Raw genomic sequence first — 18,080 nt, 5'->3', positions numbered from 1 at the left:
TCTCCATTTGATGTTGGTAGACATATTAAGTTTGTATCTCCTTTTTCTGAGAAAGATGTTGAGAGATATTTTTATCATTTTGAACGGGTGGCAACCACATCAAAGTGGCCTAGAACTATGTGGAGTTTGCTTTTACAAAGTATCTTGGTGGGTAAAGCTCGGGAAGCTTACTCCGCTCTAAGCCATGAGAAGAGTGCTAATTATGATGAGGTTAAAGCAGCTATATTGAAGGCATATGAGATGGTTCCTGAAGCTTAACGCCAGTGCTTTCGAAGTGGTACAAAACTTGCTCACGACACTTATGTTGAGTTTGCAAAACAGAAGGTGAATCTGTTTGATCGGTGGTGTACATCTCAGAAGGTGGAAAGTAAGGAACATCTTAGACAACTCATTTTGCTTGAGGAATTTAAAAACTGTCTGCCTGAGGTTGTTTCTGTTTATTTGAATGAGCAGAAGGCAGTGACTTTAGAACAAGCTGCAATCTTGGCAGATGAGTTTGTTTTAACCCATAAGGTAAAGTTTGGTGACAAACAAGCTGAGGTTCAGGTCCAGATGAAGCACAATAGATCTCGGTTTGTAAAGTCTGTGCCCTTTGCCTCATTACCTGCCAATAAAATGACTAATGATGGTTTGATTTCAGAAAGGGCTTGTTTTTATTGTAAAAGACCAGGCCATCTTATCGCAGATTTTCCTGTTCTAAGTAAGAAACAGAAGGCTGTGCTAAGCCTTCCTTTGGCATCTTCAGTTGCTAATGTTTCATGCAGGAAAGGTGAGTTAGATGGCTCATCATCATTTTTGATGGATGGTTTTGTGTATCTGTCTTCTGACCCTGAACACAGGCAAACTTTCAAGATCTGGAGAGATACAGGAGCTTTTCAATCTGTTATTTTACGTGATATCTTGTCATTCAATGAAAAGTCAGCTCAAGGTTCAGAGGTAATTGTCAAAGGTTTTGGTGGAGGATTTTTGTCTATGCCTTTACATAGCATTAATCTCCAATCAGATTTAATCTCTGGGGAAGTTGTTGTTGCACTTTGTTCCCAGATTCCCATATATGGTGTGTCCTTTATTCTAGGGAATGATTTAGCTTGGGGGTCAGGAAAACTTTGGATTGTGTGTTAAGGCATTTTTTTCTGGCCTGGGGTTAGGTCCGATGTGGCTCAGTATTGTAGATCATGTCATGTTTGTCAGGTTGTAGGCAAACCTAACCAGTCTATTCCTGCAGCTCCATTACATCCCATTCCTGCCATTGGAGAGCCATTTGAACATGTTTTGATTGATTGTGTTGGACCTCTTCCCCGTACCAAGTCAGGTAATCAATATCTTCTAACAATTATGTGTGCTGCCACAAGATTTCCTGAAGCTGTTCCTTTGCGCAAGGTCACAGCCCCTGCCATTTCCAAAGCCCTTAAGATTTTCACAGTGTTTGGACTACCAAGAGTTGTTCAGTCTGATCAAGGGTCTAATTTTATGTCTCGCCTTTTCTCCCAGGTGTTAAAGCAGTTGTCTATTCAGCATAACATTTCATCTGCGTATCATCCAGAGTTTGATGGAATCTCTCAAGGTGCACTTGAGAGATTGCATCAAACTCTCAAGACTATGCTGAAGACCTACTGCAAAGAGTTTGAGAGAGACTGGGATGATGGCATTCTACTACTCCTCTTCTCAGTTAGAGCACCTCAGGACACCTCAGGTTAGAGGTGGTTCAGGAATCCCTTGGTTTCACTCCAGCTGAACTTGTGTTTGGCCACACTGTGAGGGGGCCCTTGAAATTGGTAAAGGAGAAATGGTTAGATGTTGAGCATTCTACTCCTACTAACCTCTTAGACTATGTGTCTAACTTTCGTTTCAGGCTTAGTAGAGCCTGTGAACTGGCCAAAGAAAATTTGAAAGCAGCTCAGGAGAAGATGAAGACTTGGTATGATCGAAAGGCTAAACATTGTGTGTTTTGTTCAGGAGACCAAGTGCTGTTGCTCTTACCAATAAGGGGTTCTGCAATGCAGGCTCAATATAGTGGTCCGTATACCATTGATCGGAAGGTTGGTGAGTGTAACTACTTGGTTAACCTGTTAAGCTGCAACCCCACTTTTGAAAAATCCCCAGAAATGACATACCCAAACTGAAACAGATAGTTCATGAACCCTTTGCACTAAAAGCACAAGTATGATCTCATTTGAAAGCTGACACCTGGTAGTTTATTGTAAATGTAGAATTAATTATTGTCATAATGATTTTTTTTTTTTAAATAGCTTCAAAGTTTTGTAAAGTTATTAGAATTTTTTTTTTATGAAACATATTAATGAAAATGAAATTGAAGTTGGCACTGGAGCAATCTAGAAATGCACTACAGCTAAAGCCACATGTCTGACCATGTTATATTTAAAATATGAAGATAATAAGTCTAAAACTCTGTATTTAGTTAAATGTTTTTCAAGATCATGTCATGACTTTATTTTGATTAGGCTACTCTAAAAATGCTACTGATGTTTAGTCATCGTCTAAGCATCCATTCAGTCTTTTGTCTCTATTGTTTTGTGGTGCAAACGAGCCCCATTCAGTCTCAGTCTCCCCCTGCACACATTCACACCTCTCCAGACTGGTTATGGCTCGAAATATGCATTTCTTTTGTATGCATATTAGTTACTAACGACTGGCTATTCACAGGCTATTCATAGGGTTTCAATCCCTAATTTCTTTTATCAAAGTTCTCACTTCACATTTGAAGTGCACTAAATAGTGGTCAAATGCACTAAAACATATCAGTAAGCATTCTTATTTAGAACAAAATTCATAAAAGAATAACCCCTGGTGGCAGGTGCACCTGGGCTAGCTAGCATGTTAGCTTAGCACACCATCAATACACGACCATTTATGAGATTAAAACCATGTTTCGCAATCGAGTGTTTTAAATAATCTTCTGTGATCTAATTTGGCTTCAGATAAAAAAAAAATCTGACAGAAAACATTATTTATAGTTTTATGCACGATGATAAAGTCTATATCGATTAGCATTACATTATAAATATAATCTATTATTATGAAAATACCTGGCATGGCTTGAAGAACACAGGCAAATCAAATATCATAGCAAACATGTTTATTGTCTTCAAAACATCTTTTATCTGCATATTACAGCGGGATCTCTGTAGCTTTGTGTGTAGCAGTGACGTCCTGGAATGTCACATGATTATGGCTCTTCATGTTCCATATATGGATTATTTTTTGTGCATATAGCGCCCTCAGGCTATTGGTATGAATTGAAAACACTGCACATCTCAGTAAGAAGCGATCATAATGATTACATCGACGCATTTGGGTATAAATTCAATAAATATTATTCCTGTCTTTAGAAATATGACGTGAATCTATGAGAATATATCAATATTTCTCCAAGTTTGCACATTTTTGAGCTAAAAGCCCTGAAGGACGTTGTTTTGTGTATCGCTGTCATGACGACAGCACGGGAGTTTTTTATGAATGAAAGCGGCTGACGTGCATAATTCATATTAAAGGTATCGACTCATTTTTTCATTTCATAACTCCTGACACAAATTAAGACATAACTGTCACTATAAGTTTCTCAGAATACAATAGTGGTCAAATACTGAAACTTGAGTATTATATCTTTTTAATGATGTATAGTTTGTCAAGGTATAACATTAAATCTGATAGTAACTTTGAACTATATAAATAAAAAAACGCTTCAGTGCGCCCACGCACTGGTGAAGCTTAACAGGTTAAGACTCCAGATCGTAAAAGGAAAACCCGCATGTGCCATGTGAATTTACTCAAACCTTACTTTGACCGTAATCAAACAGGGTCTACAGAGGTCAAGGCCTTGGCTGCACTGAATGCTCCATCTACTGAGACCGTAGAAGGTGTTGCTGTCTCTGAGATTGCTCAGAGTAGATTGCCAAATTCTAAAATTCAGGCTTATTTAGATATTCATTTGTCGTATCTAAATCTTTCTGAGCGCTCTGATGTTATTCGGTTAATTGGTCAATATTTGGCTTTGTTTTCTGATGTTCCATCTTGTACCAATATGCTAGAGCATGACATTGATGTAGGACAAGCTAACCCTATTAAGCAGCACCCGTATAGGGTGAATCCTGTTAAATGCCAGCTTTTGCGCAAAGAGGTAGAGTATATGTTAAAACATAACATAGCTGAACCAACTTTTAGTGCTTGGAGTTCACCATGTTTACTAGTTGAGAAGCATGATTGTTCGTTTTGGTTTTGTACCGATTTTCGTAAGGTAAATGCTATCACTTAGCCTGACTCCTATCCTCTTCTGCTTCCTGCTTTGCTACTGTTCGGACGCTTTTGCCTACTGCTCCGCACTTTGCTCTATCGCTTTCGTTATTATTACATTTTATCACCTAATTTTAACTTCAGTGAATCAGCACAGTGCTCAGGACGCTTGGATTACTATAAAAAAGCAAAATTAGTTTCATTCCTTCAGAATTCACTGAAGCTTACATTCCGAGGAAGAGAAAACTGAACTGCTTACATTCTGGCGGAAGAGAAAACATTCACAAGGATAAGAGAAAATGCGTCCTTTTGATTCTACTTGCTGTACTAACTGCCAAAAATTACAGTTCTTGAAACAAAGCTAATGGTAGGATCAAACCAGACGGAACCCACAACAGAGTTTCATCATGGACAAATACAGCGCACAGCCGGTGAGTGTCATGAATTTAATGCTCCTCAACAGAACATACCTAGTGCAGAGAAACAAGCCGATCGACCTACAAACCGTTGGTACAAAGAGGGGGCAAAACCCAAAAATAGAGGCATTAGACTCTCTCAGGCAAAAATAGTTTCATCTACACTTTACACAGCTACAAGGATTACAAACACTGGTCGTCTTCCACAACCTATTCATCTTAAGAACAGATTTGAAGTATTATTGAATGAGGAATGCTCAAATTTGTTAAATGTGGATGAACACAGACAGCCAGGAGCTCACTCTGATATTAACAGGCGCTCAAGGTCAAGCAGACAGCGGCACTCAGCTCAGAGCGCAGCCGAGGTCAAAACATTGATAGTTGGGGACTCTACGATCAGAGATATCAGCTCGAAAGATACAACTACATGCTGCCTTCCACAAGCAACAACCTCTGACGTAAACAGAGAAATTCAAAACATTTTGATGAAACATAAGACTGCAAATCGACTCATCATTCATGTGGGGAAGAATGATATCCATAAAGAGCAGTCAGAACAGCTTAAGAAGGATTTCAATGAACTTTTTGAAACACTCAAAAGACTGAAAGTACAAACATTCATCAGTGGACCACTTCCAGCTAGAGGAAGTAACAGGTTCTCACGGTTGCTTGGGCTTAATTCATGGCTGCAAAAAACCTGTAATATAAAAGGAGTGAACTTCATAGACAACTTTAATCTTTTCTGGAATCAGAGGCCACTGTTTCAACAAAATGGCCATCTTCCAAACAAACTGGGTTCAAGAGTGCTAAAGGACAATATCCTTTTCTCCCTTCATCATCCTTCTGCCAATCCAATCAACCAGAATGGCACACACTCACCTGGACACAGTTTGAATGACCACAGGACTTCACTTCAGGACTTGAATGGACATGCGGCTGACACATCTCACAAAGACAATGATAACACCATGCAGCCAAAACAACTTCTGCTCACGGACACAACTTCAGCTGAGCCCTGCCCACTGAGCTCACCAGAGTCAGACTGTGACATATTAGAAATGTCACAAGATTCAGCTCCCAAGGACAGCATATTACAGCCTCCAATAACAACAGATTCAGCACCCAAGAATGACCAGGGAAACCAGGACAGCATATTACAGCCTCCAATAACAACAGATTCAGCACCCAAGAATGACCAGGGAAACCAGGACAGCATATTACAGACTCCAATAACAACAGATTCAGCACCCAAGAATGACCAGGGAAGCCAGGACAGCATATTACAGCCTCCAATAACAACAGATTCAGCACCCAAGAATGACCAGGGAAACCAGGACAGCATATTACAGCCTCCAATAACAACAGATTCAGCACCCAAGAATGACCAGGGAAACCAGGACAGCATATTACAGCCTCCAATAACAACAGATTCAGCACCCAAGAATGACCAGGGAAGCCAGGACAGTACATTACAGCCACCAGTAACAACAGATTCAGCACCCAAACACGACCAGGAAAGCCAAGACAGCATATTACAGCCTCCATTAACACCACAGCCACTCTCACCGCTATCACTATCTCCTACATCCCCATTGATGTGTTTCTCAGAGAAAATGGAAAAACTAGTGTATGCTGGAACCCAATTCGCTGGAAGCCCCCAGATATCAACCAGAAAAACATCACTACCACCAAAGTCTATGGGCGCAGCTCGCCCTCTCCCCCCTCCCCCTCCTCCCCGAGCATTAAGGCCCCTTCCACAACGCCAGGGCCCACAACTTCCACCGTCTGCTCGAGGTGTTACAAAATCAACCGATACCAGCTCCAAGTGATTTGTGCCGGGTCCCCGCTGTGATAACAGTAACTTTCTCAAATGTTTACAGAACAAGCGGGAACCCAGTGTTCCTGTATCATCTGTTCATTCACATGTTAGAAAGTCTAAGGCCTTTAAAAGCCGTACAGCAAACCCATCTAATCTGGTGCCTATCACACGACAAACTAAGATTGTGGACACAAAAAGCAAGACTGTTAAGTTAGCACTTTTAAACATCCGCTCACTTAAAAATAAATCACTTCTAGTCAATGACTTTATAAGCACATACAACCTGGACTTTATATTTCTAAATGAAACTTGGCTAGAAGCCAGCTGCAGTGCAACAATTCTCAATGAAACATCTCCTCCGAACTTTACCTTTATGAGTGTCTCCAGAGCTGGAAGGAGAGGTGGGGGTGTAGCTGCTCTTTTTAAAGATGTCTATCAATGTAAGCAAATATCATTTGGTAATTACCCGTCTTTCGAATATCTGGGTATTGTGTTAAAAGGTGCTCCACGGATTTTACTTATCACTATTTACAGGCCTCCAAAATACTCTTCAGCCTTTGCTGAAGACTTTACAGAACTGTTATCAATAATTTCCTCAGAGTTTGACAGTTTCACTATTGCTGGAGATTTTAACATTCACATAGATAATGCAGAAAATAATATGGCAAAAGAAATCAATACTGTTTTAAAAACTTTTGATCTGATTCAACATGTACATGGGCCCACACACAATCGTGGACACACTCTAGATTTACTTATCAGTAAGGGTCTAAACATTTCATTGAATGATATTAAGGATGTCGCACTCTCTGATCATTACTGTATTTTCTTTGATATATTGATCTCTCCTGCCATTGAAGTTAGATCTGTGTCTGTCAAGAAGAGATGCCTAAATGAGAACACTAGTGTACTATTTATGAAGGCCATATCCCTAAGACCGAGCATATCTGCTGACTCGGTTGATTCTCTCCTTGATTCTTTTAACTCGAAGGTTAAAAATGTAATTGATGATATTGCTCCTGTGAAAGTCAGGAAGAATGGTAAACAAAAAGCACCTTGGAGAAACTCAACAGCAGTGCAAATTATGAAAAGACAATGCAGAAAATCAGAGCGCATGTGGCAAAAGACAAAACTTGTAATCCACTATAACATCTATAGAGACACCATTCGTGCTTTCAATATGGAACTAGGCAAAGCTAGACAGACTTTCTTCTCCGATATCATAAACAGAAACCTAAATAATACTCGAAATCTCTTCGCTACTGTCGACAGACTAACAAATCCCCCAAGCCAGATTCCCAGTGAAATGCTCTCCGATAGCAAGTGTAGTGAGTTTGCTACCTTTTTCTCTGAGAAAATCAATAATATTAGAAAGGTGATCAGCACATCCTTGAGTTGCGCTGGGGTCAGTCAGATCAGACTACAACCTGAGAAAGTAGTTACTATGTCTGATTTTGAAGAAATTGATGGCACAATTCTGAAAGAAACCGTTCAGCACCTTAAAACATCAACCTGCGCTCTTGACACACTTCCCACATCTTTTTTTAAAAGTGTGTTAGACTGTTTAGAAGCAGATCTCCTAGAAGTGGTAAATGCCTCACTTTTCTATGGAAGTTTTCCAAACTCCCTTAAAACTGCTGTTGTCAAACCCCTCCTGAAAAAGAGCAATCTGGATAAGACTATATTAAGCAACTATAGACCGATCTCAAATCTTCCTTTCACAGGCAAAATCATTGAAAAAGTTGTCTTCAACCAGCTGAACAAATTCTTAAACTCAAATGGATACTTTGATAATTTTCAATCTGGCTTCCGATCGCATCACAGCACAGAGACGGCGCTCATTAAGATAATAAACGATATTCGCTTAAATACGGATTCAGGCAAATTATCAGTGCTGGTTCTACTCGACCTCAGTGCTGCATTTGACACTGTCGATCACAAAATACTTCTAGACAGGCTGGAAAACTGGGTGGGGCTTTCTGGGACAGTTCTAAAATGGTTCAGGTCATACTTAGATGGGAGAGGTTATTATGTGAGTATAGGTGACCATAAGTCTGAGTGGACGCCCATGACATGCGGAGTCCCTCAAGGCTCAATTCTTGCGCCACTCCTGTTCAACCTGTATATGCTCCCAATGAGCAAAATAATGAGAAAGAACCAAATCTCTTACCACAGCTATGCAGACGACACACAGATCTACTTAGCCCTATCGCCTAATGATTACAGCCCCATTGACTCTCTGCTTCAATGCATTGATGAAGTCAACAGCTGGATGTGCCAAAACTTTCTACAGTTAAACAAAGACAAAACTGAAGTCATTGTGTTTGGAAACAAAGATGAAGTTCTCAAGGTGAACGCATACCTTCACTCTAAAGGTCAAACAACTAAAAATCAGGTCAAGAATCTTGGTGTGTCTTTAGAGTCAGACCTTAGTTTCAATAGTCATGTCAAAGCAATAACTAAATCAGCATACTATCATCTGAAAAATATTGCAAGAATTAGATGCTTTGTTTCCAGTCAAGACTTAGAAAAACTAGTGCATGCTTTCATCACCAGCAGGGTGGATTATTGTAATGGACTCCTCACTGGCCTTCCCAAAAAGACCATAAAACATTTGCAGCTCATACAGAACGCTGCAGCCAGGATTCTTAGCAGAACCAGAAAATATGATCATATCACACCAGTACTCAGGTCATTACACTGGCTGCCAGTTACTTATAGGATTGATTTTAAAGTATTATTACTAGTATATAAATCATTTAATGGCCTAGGACCTCAATACATTGCAGATATGCTCACGGAATACAAACCCAACAGATTACTCAGATCATTAGGATCACATCAGCTAGAAGTTCCAAGAGTTCACTCTAACCAAGGAGAGTCTGCTTTTAGCTATTATGCCAGCCGCAGCTGGAACCAGCTTCCAGAGGAGATCAGATGTGCCCCTACATTAGTCACATTCAAATCCAGACTCAAAACGCATCTGTTTAACTTTGCATTTAATGAATGAGCACTGTGTCACTGTTTGTCCGACTGTTTATACTGTGTCTTATTTTAGTCTTTATTCTAAACTGTTTTAATTATTTTTAGTTCTTTCTCGTTTCTTTATTTTAAACTGTTCTTTATTCTAAACTGTTTTAATTATTTTTAGTTCTTTCTTGTTTCTTTATTTTAAACTGTTTTGTATATTCTTATTTCTTCTGATTATTTTTAATAGTATGTAAAGCACTTTGAATTACCATTTGTGTATGAAATGTGCTATATAAATAAACTTGCCTTGCCTTGCCTTGCCTTCCACAGCTAGATGACTGTACTGACCAAGTTGGTTCTGCATCCTTTGTTTCAAAGTTAGAATTTTTTTTTTAAAAGGCTACTGGCAGGTTCCACTTAGCCAGCGGCCTGTGAGATCTCTGCTTTTGTGACGCCAGATAACTTCTGCCATTATAACGTTATGGCATTTGGAATGCGAAATGCACCTGCCACTTTCCAGCATCTGGTGAATAAGGTGTTGGAAGGATTTGCAGGATGTGAGGCTTACCTTAATGATTTGGTTATTTATAGTTCTACCTGGTCTCAACACTTGGCCCAGCTTGGGGATGTGTTCAAACGGTTAACCCTCTGGGGTCTGAGGTGTTTTCTGGGTCCTGGAGGTGTTCTGACATGCTCTGACATTTGTGCTTATTTCTGTTACTTGTGACATTTTCATGGCTAAAGTCTGATTACACTGTATTCAGCACAAACTCTGCTACAATAATATATCAGCAGCATGTATGTAAAAGTTTGTAGTTTTGAGATAATGACATTTATGTGTGGTTTGTGAAAATACAAAAAAAAAATTGTCACTGAAATAAGGTTATGAAACCCCTACTGATTATTTCTTCACAAGACCTTTGAAAATTGTATCACGTAGCCTAGAATATTTGCTCCAAAACTATGTGAAAATCATCCTGACTGCTCATTCAGAGAAGACAATATATTGATTTAAAAATTCTAAGACGTGTTTTGTGTGAGAAAGCTTTATGCGAAGGGGCGTGATCACCTCATCAATATGTAAGCTTTTCACACCTGAGAAAGACAAAGACACTCCCTAATGGCCCTATTTTAGGAGCTATCAGGCCCTATCATTCTGAGCAACCTTGCACAAAGAATAAGGAGATTTAAAAAAGAATGGCTTTTTGATTGTTTGGATTTATTTACAACACAACATAATCCAAATATACACAACAAATGACAAAAAAGCACTATTGAAAACAATGATCCAAAGACCGAGACCTTTGTGCCGTTCCTAAAAACATTGTACATAGCTTTCATTTCCAAGGTGTTTGATTTTCACTTTACCATGTTCATATACAGAGACTCATGTGAATGTTGAAGTCAGCAGGACTCAGTGGCATCTGGTCCCTGAAAGAAAAAAAAAAAGTGAACATACTGATATCGACAGAAACTACAGGGAATATAGTTCACAGAATTCACAGAATACACACACACACACACACACACACAAATGTTTCCAACAATATATAATATAATGAACACCAGGTTTGTTGTGCCTTGTAAGCATAAGCTATGCGCAGTGCTGCATAAAATAATAATAACAATATCCTATAGAAGCATATGAATCTTCCAAAAGATTTCAGTAACAACTACGCTAGAGAAAAATATATTGATTATCATATGTTACTTCAAATGTTTCCATTCGTTATGATGATATGAAATGAGATAATAGTAAAAACACAAAGCCTTTGTTTGGTGCGTTTTGCTTTTCAAACGCGATCGTTTCAAACGCGATCGCGATACATTTAAACCAGAGCTCGCTCCAAAATATGAAACATTATGGTTACCATATTATTCATATCTACGTTTGAGCAGATATCCACAAACACAGTAACAGTAAACACGGGTCTAAATATTATAATATTCACCATATATCTAGCAACAGTTCAACTGCAATGTGAAGTTTATGCAACAATAACATGAACTAATAATTATGAATTTCTTACCTTACATCTTTCTTGTCTTCAAATCGCGTTCTTCTTCTTCTGAGGTAAATCCAATGTAAGCTCACGGCACGTCTTTCAAACTCGACGAAAAGCAGAGACTTGTGAAGTTTGTTGGTGCTTTGTTTTTGAGGTAATGAGCGCGTTCGCGTTCCATGTGGAGATTTGCATGTGAATCTCTTTTGCGCACGTGGGCGTGGTCAAATTAAAAATAATTAGCAAGCGCGTGAGAAGCTGGACATCTTGTTGGTTTTATACAAATTACTTAAACAGAGAATATTTGTTTTCAGTTTGAATCCGATCATTTAAAAGTACACACTTAAATGTTTATAAAGATATATGGCTTATAAATGTGTGACAAGTATTCGCTGAGTTTTGTTTCAGTTTATAGACGTGCTCAAGAAAAAAAGTTCACGCGACAGAGGCAGAAAGCACACCCTGTTTATTTTCTTTATTTTACAAAAGCACAATGTTTTGATTTGATTGTAAGTGGACACATACAAAAGTAGAAATATCACAGATTCTTTTTTCATATTTCTTTTTTCTGTATGACCATAAATGACGGAGAAATTTAAGTTTATTGTGCTACTATGTGAAGAAAATCACACTCGCCGGCGCGTTTGTCGACCCCAGAGGGTTAAAGGCTGCAAATTTGACCCTGAACCTCTCCAAGTGTGAGTTTAGGCAGGCCACAGTAACTTACTTGGGCAAAGTTGTTGGCCATGGTCATGTGTCTCCAGTAGGAGCAAAACTGGAGGCCATCGTGAACTTTGCTGTACCATCATTTCAGCGGGAACTAAAACGTTTCCTGGGTATGGCAGGATACTATAGGAGTTTTTGCAAAAATTTTGCCACTGTTGCTACACCTTTAACTAACCATGTCAGGTGGTCTTTGACAATCTGAAGGCATTGTTGAGCAGTTCTCCTATTCTTGCTGCCCCTGATTTTAACAGACCTTTCAAGCTAGCTGTGGATGCTAGTGATTTTGGTGTGGGTGCGGTTCTTCTCCAAGATGATTCAGTGGGAGTTGAGCATCCTGTGTGCTATTTTTCAAAGAAATTTGATATCCATCAGAAGCACTATTCTACAATTGAAAAAGAAACTTTTGGCGGATGCTTTGTCAAGGTCCAACCGTACCAGTCAGTCAAGTCCATTGCTCTTCGTACCGATAAAATGTCAGTAGCTAAAAGTGTCACGTTGTCCATATATAAAACACAGGTTGCCGTCAGTCCACCAGTCCCTGGAACGTCTAGTCATTTAATCCATTTGTCCCTTCTCAAGATTTGTGCCAGTGGTTCAATACAAGCCACATACAGGAGGGGAGATAAAGGACACCCCTGACGGACGCCGCTGTGGATATTTACAGCCTAGGATATATGCCCATTAACTACAATTCTGCTCACCACACTGTTGTACAGCAGTCCCACCCAGGCTATGAACCTCCCTGGCAACCCCATTTTTTCCAGTACCTTAAAAAGGAACTGGTGCGAGATGCAATCAAATGCTTTTTCAAAGTCAAAATTTAGGACTACTAGCCGACTGTTTCTGTCTCTCGCGTAAGAGATGGCATCTCTAATCAGTACCAGGCTGTCCGTGATCTTCCAGGCACGGTGCATGCTTGATCCGGGTAGATTACGTCCGCTAAAACAGTCAACATCAGGTGGCTAAAATTTTGCTAAAAAGTATACAGTCAACGTTTAAAAGAGTAATGGGGCGCCAATTTTTTAAGTCTTATCGCCTTTCTTGTGTAATAGTGTCACTATCCCTATTCTAAAACTGCCTGGAAGTCTGTTCAGGGTGCCAAATTCTTTAAAAACGGTCAGTAAGTCATGTGCTAAAATGTCTCAAAAGGTCAAGTAAAACTCAAGTGGTAGTCCGTCTAGTCCTGGGGACGTCCCACGCTTAGAACCTTTGAGAGCTTTTTGTATTTCTAAAATCGTAAAATCCTGTATTAAAAGTGCACATTGACTCTGGAGCTTTTTGTCTAAAAAATTTTAAACTTCCATTTAAGGTATCTTCGTGTACTACTTTTAGGCCATATAAATCACTATAAAAGTTTCCCACCCCTCTTAAAATTTCTTCTGTTTCATTTACTACCCTCCCATCTGATTTCAAAGTTGTCAAATCCTAGCCTGGTAATACCAGACTCTGCTACTTCACTTTGCTTCGTAGAGAGAGTCTGGAATAGCATAATAGAGAAGTGTTTTCTCTCTCGCGGGGGGGCGCTTGTCTGAAGTTTAAAATCATTGGTTACCCGTAAGCCAATCACATAACGTTTGGTTATGGCGTGTGTTATGCGCATGCTCAGCCGCATCTAACTTCCACTGTAAACACATGTATGATGCAAAAACTAAACCATCGAGCGAAATACCGGAGTGAACATGGCTGTGAACGACTTTTGCAGATTATGTGAAGTAAATCTACGCAAGTACGCATCCACCACGGTACAATCAGCGTCTACGTCACGGCTCTCAGCCCGCCCTCTGTTCGTTGATTGGCCCGGCTGTTTTCAGGCCGGTGGAAAACTGAAAGATACGCTGCTATCTCAGACTGACTACAGGAGCGAAATGAAATTAGCGGAAGTAGGAAGTCTGACGTAGTCAGGCTAGTCAAATCCCCTCCCCGTGTTATAATCTTCTTAAAATATCTTGTACACTTTTCACCTTCTTCAATCTCTTGTTCTCTACTCCTTAAAATGACACCTTTACTTTGAATTTGGGTTAAAACTGACATTTCTTGCTTTACTTTATTTCTTGACTAAAATCAAACCCCATATTGAAAAGATTAAAATACCTCTGTAGTCGTTTTTGCAATCTCTTTTCTTCATTCTTTTTCTCTTGTAAGGACACTAGCTTAAATAAAGGGAATGTATTTTAATAACTGATCAGGAATATGATCACGTGTCGCATATAGTTTAAATCAGTGGTTCTCTTACGAGAGGTCTCTCGTATTGCGTAAGGTTAGCTTACGCATCGGGAAAGTCTTCTTTCTTCGAGATCTGAAGCCAAAAAATTATCCTTAATTTTGTATACATTGTCAACGCAGTGCAGCAGCCGACAGACCTAGGCAGGCTGTATAAGCGTGCTCATTGGCTGCTCGGCGGCAACTGCTTAAGCCTATCGGTGAGCGCTCTGAACGCGGCAACCAATGAGGGCGCTTCGCGCCCTCCACACCCTTCTAACCGTCAGAATGGGTGTGGCCAGCGTGTATATATTCAGCGCTCATAGGCTAAAATTCTGATTTTCTTGTCTTCAGCGACGCTCTTCGCATCGCTGGATCTTGAGAGCCGCCGCCGTTGAAACCAGCAACCAGCAAGCTTAGGACAGCGCCTGAGGAAGCCGGCCGTCTTCGCCGCCTTCAGCCATCCGTGCCTGCTACGCTATCCGGCGACATATCCTTTACATTATTACTGTTTCTGTGTGTATTCTAAAAGAGCACGAGGCGTTTTTGTAAAAACAATAACATGAATAATCCGAGTGCGAAGAGCTTTCAATGTCGACCCTGCGGGCTCGACTTGAAGCTTTCGACCAAGCTGTCGCTCCGCCTGTCCCTGCCGGGCCGCGCAATAAGAAGCGCCGCTCGCAGCGACCACCGGAGACTGTTGTGACTGAGGAGCTCGCCGGAACCTCTCCCTCGAGCTCTCTCTCGCCCTCTCCCTCCCGGCCGCTCAACCGCCGGCTCTCGCCCGCGCCGCCGCCGCGTCAGGAGATGAGGCGAATGTGATAGATACCCGTACTCTCCCTCTGTTCGAGCCGTGCAACTACGCCGCTCACAAGGGATGGCAGAAGCGGACGGTCTCGGAGCGAGTTTCCTCTCCCTCTGTTCGAGCCGCGCAAACTGAGCCGCTCACGAGGGATGGCAGGAGCGGACGGTCTCGGAGCGAGTTTCCTCTCCCTCTGTTCGAGCCGCGCAAACTGCGCCGCTCACAAGGGATGGCAGGAGCGGACGGTCTTGGAGCTCTCTTTACGTTACAAGAAAGCTACTCCGTCCTCGCGCGTCACTCACCGGTGAAAGGGGAACAGAGTGTTTTCGTCCCGCCGTGGCCTGGACTATAACCTCCATTTCTCACACATTTCTCAGTCCCCTCTTAAGTTCAGGCGACTGGAATTGTTACTATTGCAGTATACGAGCCTGTTATAAATACACGCTCGCCTGCAAGCAAACGCCGTCACGACATGACGCTAACCGAGTATTAATGTATTCTCCCCTGTGGCTCAGTGGCGGAATCTTAGACTGTCAAGCTAGAGACCGGGGTTCGGTCCCCGCTCTCGCGGCAGTTAAAGTTTATGCTGTTCGCTTCTCCAAACTCGCGGCCAGTTTTTCTTACATACAGAAAACAAGCCCGCTCTCTCCCTCGTTGGGCCGCGCAGTTTGCGCCGTTCAAGGGATGACAAAGCGGACGGTCACGAGCAGCGTTCAGCGTGCGCGCCTCACTCACCGGCGAAAAGAGAAGAGAGTGTGTTAGTCTCGCTATGGCTGGACAACTGCCAATCCTCACACATTTCTCAGTCCCCTCTTAAGTTCAGGCGACTGGAAATATTACTATTGCAGTAAACGAGCCTGTTTTAAACACACGCACGCCTGCAAACAAACGCCGACGCGACACATGAGGTCGCTTTTTATATGCTCGCGCTAACTGAAAGCTTATGTGTTTTCCCCTGTTGCTCAGTGGCAGAATCATACGCTTTCATGCGAGAGATCCGCGTTCGATCCCAGCTCTCGGGGAAGATAAAAATTTATGCTGCTTGCTTCTCCGAGCTCGCGGCCAGTCTTTCTTTCTTACAGAAAGCGAACCCGCCTCTCGCACCACACCTTCTCAGGGTGCTCGAGTATTTTTGAGCGTCTAAACACGAGAGAAGAAAAGACGGTTAAATCCCGCAGCCCTGCGGCTGGACCACCGTCGAAGCTTAACGCTCTGTCAGTCCCCGTTGCCACGGCTACTGCAGCTGTTTACCCCGCAGTCAACGAGCCGGTATCTACCCGCTCGGCTGCGCGCATCCGCCGTTCTCACGGCAACCCAGAAAAATTTCAAAAGAGCATAATGTCTGGTTGCACGGCTGACGCCGTATGTGTTTCTAGTACAGTGAATGTGCCCACGTTCTGTGCTCACCCCTGTACACAAGCACTATACATCCCGTGTCTCTCACAGAGCCCACTCTCATGAAGCAGGCAAAAGCCGCTTTAGTGTTAAAAGTAGGTCACGTGTCCACTTCTCCGTGCCCACACCTACTCACTGCCCGCTCTGTCACACGGCCTCGCACGACCGGTCATGTTTTAAATGTAAGTCCTGTGCCCGCCCTCGAGCGCTCACACATACTAACTAACATTTTCGCCCCGACATCGCGCGTCGCGCCTCACACTATATGTTCCCCGTCCAAAGCCACCGGGACACTGTGTGTAAAACGGCCAGCTATCGCTACGTGCGATCCGCCGTATCTAACCACCAAGAGCGCGCGCGCCGCGCCCGCCCCTGAATGTAAGTCCTGTGCCCGCCCTCGAGCGCTCACACATACTAACGAACATTTTCGCCCCCGACGCCGCCATCGCGCCTCACACTTTATGTTCCCCGTCTAAAGCCACCGGGACACTGTGTGTAAAACGGCCAGCTATCGCTGCGTGCGATCCGCCGTATCTAAGCACCAAGAGCGCGCGCGCCGCGCCCGCCCCTCCGTTTCAAGCTCACAAGCCCGCGATGCGCGGCGATCGGAGCCCGGAGGCCATTCTGCCCCTGGCTGCACACGCAAAAGCGTGGGAAGCTATTCCAGGCGCATCAGAATGGGTGCTAAGCACAGTAAAACAGGGCTATACTCTGCAGTTCGCTCGCCGCCCTCCGCGCTTTCAAGCGCGTATCGAGACCAGAGTGAATGGGGAAGTAGCACATCTACTTCGAGCAGAAATAGCTACACTTCTGTGCAAAAGGGCTATAGAACCGGTTTCCCCTTCCATGAGCGAGTCGGGCTTTTACAGCCGTTATTTCCTCGTTCCCAAGAAGGACGGAGCTCTCAGACCAATTTTGGATCTGAGACGTTTGAACAAGGCTCTTATGAGAAGACCGTTCAAAATGCTCACAACCAGACAAATTCTCGCGCAAATTCGCCCGAGGGACTGGTTTATATCTCTCGATCTAAAAGACGCGTGCTTTTCAGATCCTGATAATACCCCGTCACAGGCCATTCTTGAGATTCGCCTTCGACGGTCAGGTATATCAGTACACGGCCCGCCTGTCGACACAGCGCGCGCGCTGCATTCGACGCCTGGCCGCGTCCCTCCGGCCGGGCAGCACCGTACCTCTCAAAACATTTCAGAGGTTACTGGGTTGTATGGCCTCAGCCGCAGCAGTGCTTCGGCTGGGTCTTTTACGAATGCGCCCGCTACAACGCTGGCTGAATGCCCGAGTGCCTCACAGAGCATGGGCTTCCGGCGGTATCCGCATCAGAGTGACTCAGAGCTGCGTTTCAGCTCTGAAGCCCTGGTTAGCGGCCGACTGGTACCAGCGGGGAGTGACAATGGGAGCTATCTCACACCGCAAAGTTATCTCGACGGACGCTTCCACCTCAGGCTGGGGCGCTCTGTTCGAGGGCAAACCGGCTTTTGGCC

The sequence above is a fragment of the Squalius cephalus genome (genome assembly GCF_949319135.1).
Source record: "Squalius cephalus genome assembly, chromosome: 18".
Classification (NCBI taxonomy): Eukaryota; Metazoa; Chordata; class Actinopteri; order Cypriniformes; family Leuciscidae; genus Squalius; species Squalius cephalus.
This window is presented reverse-complemented; position numbering follows the sequence as displayed.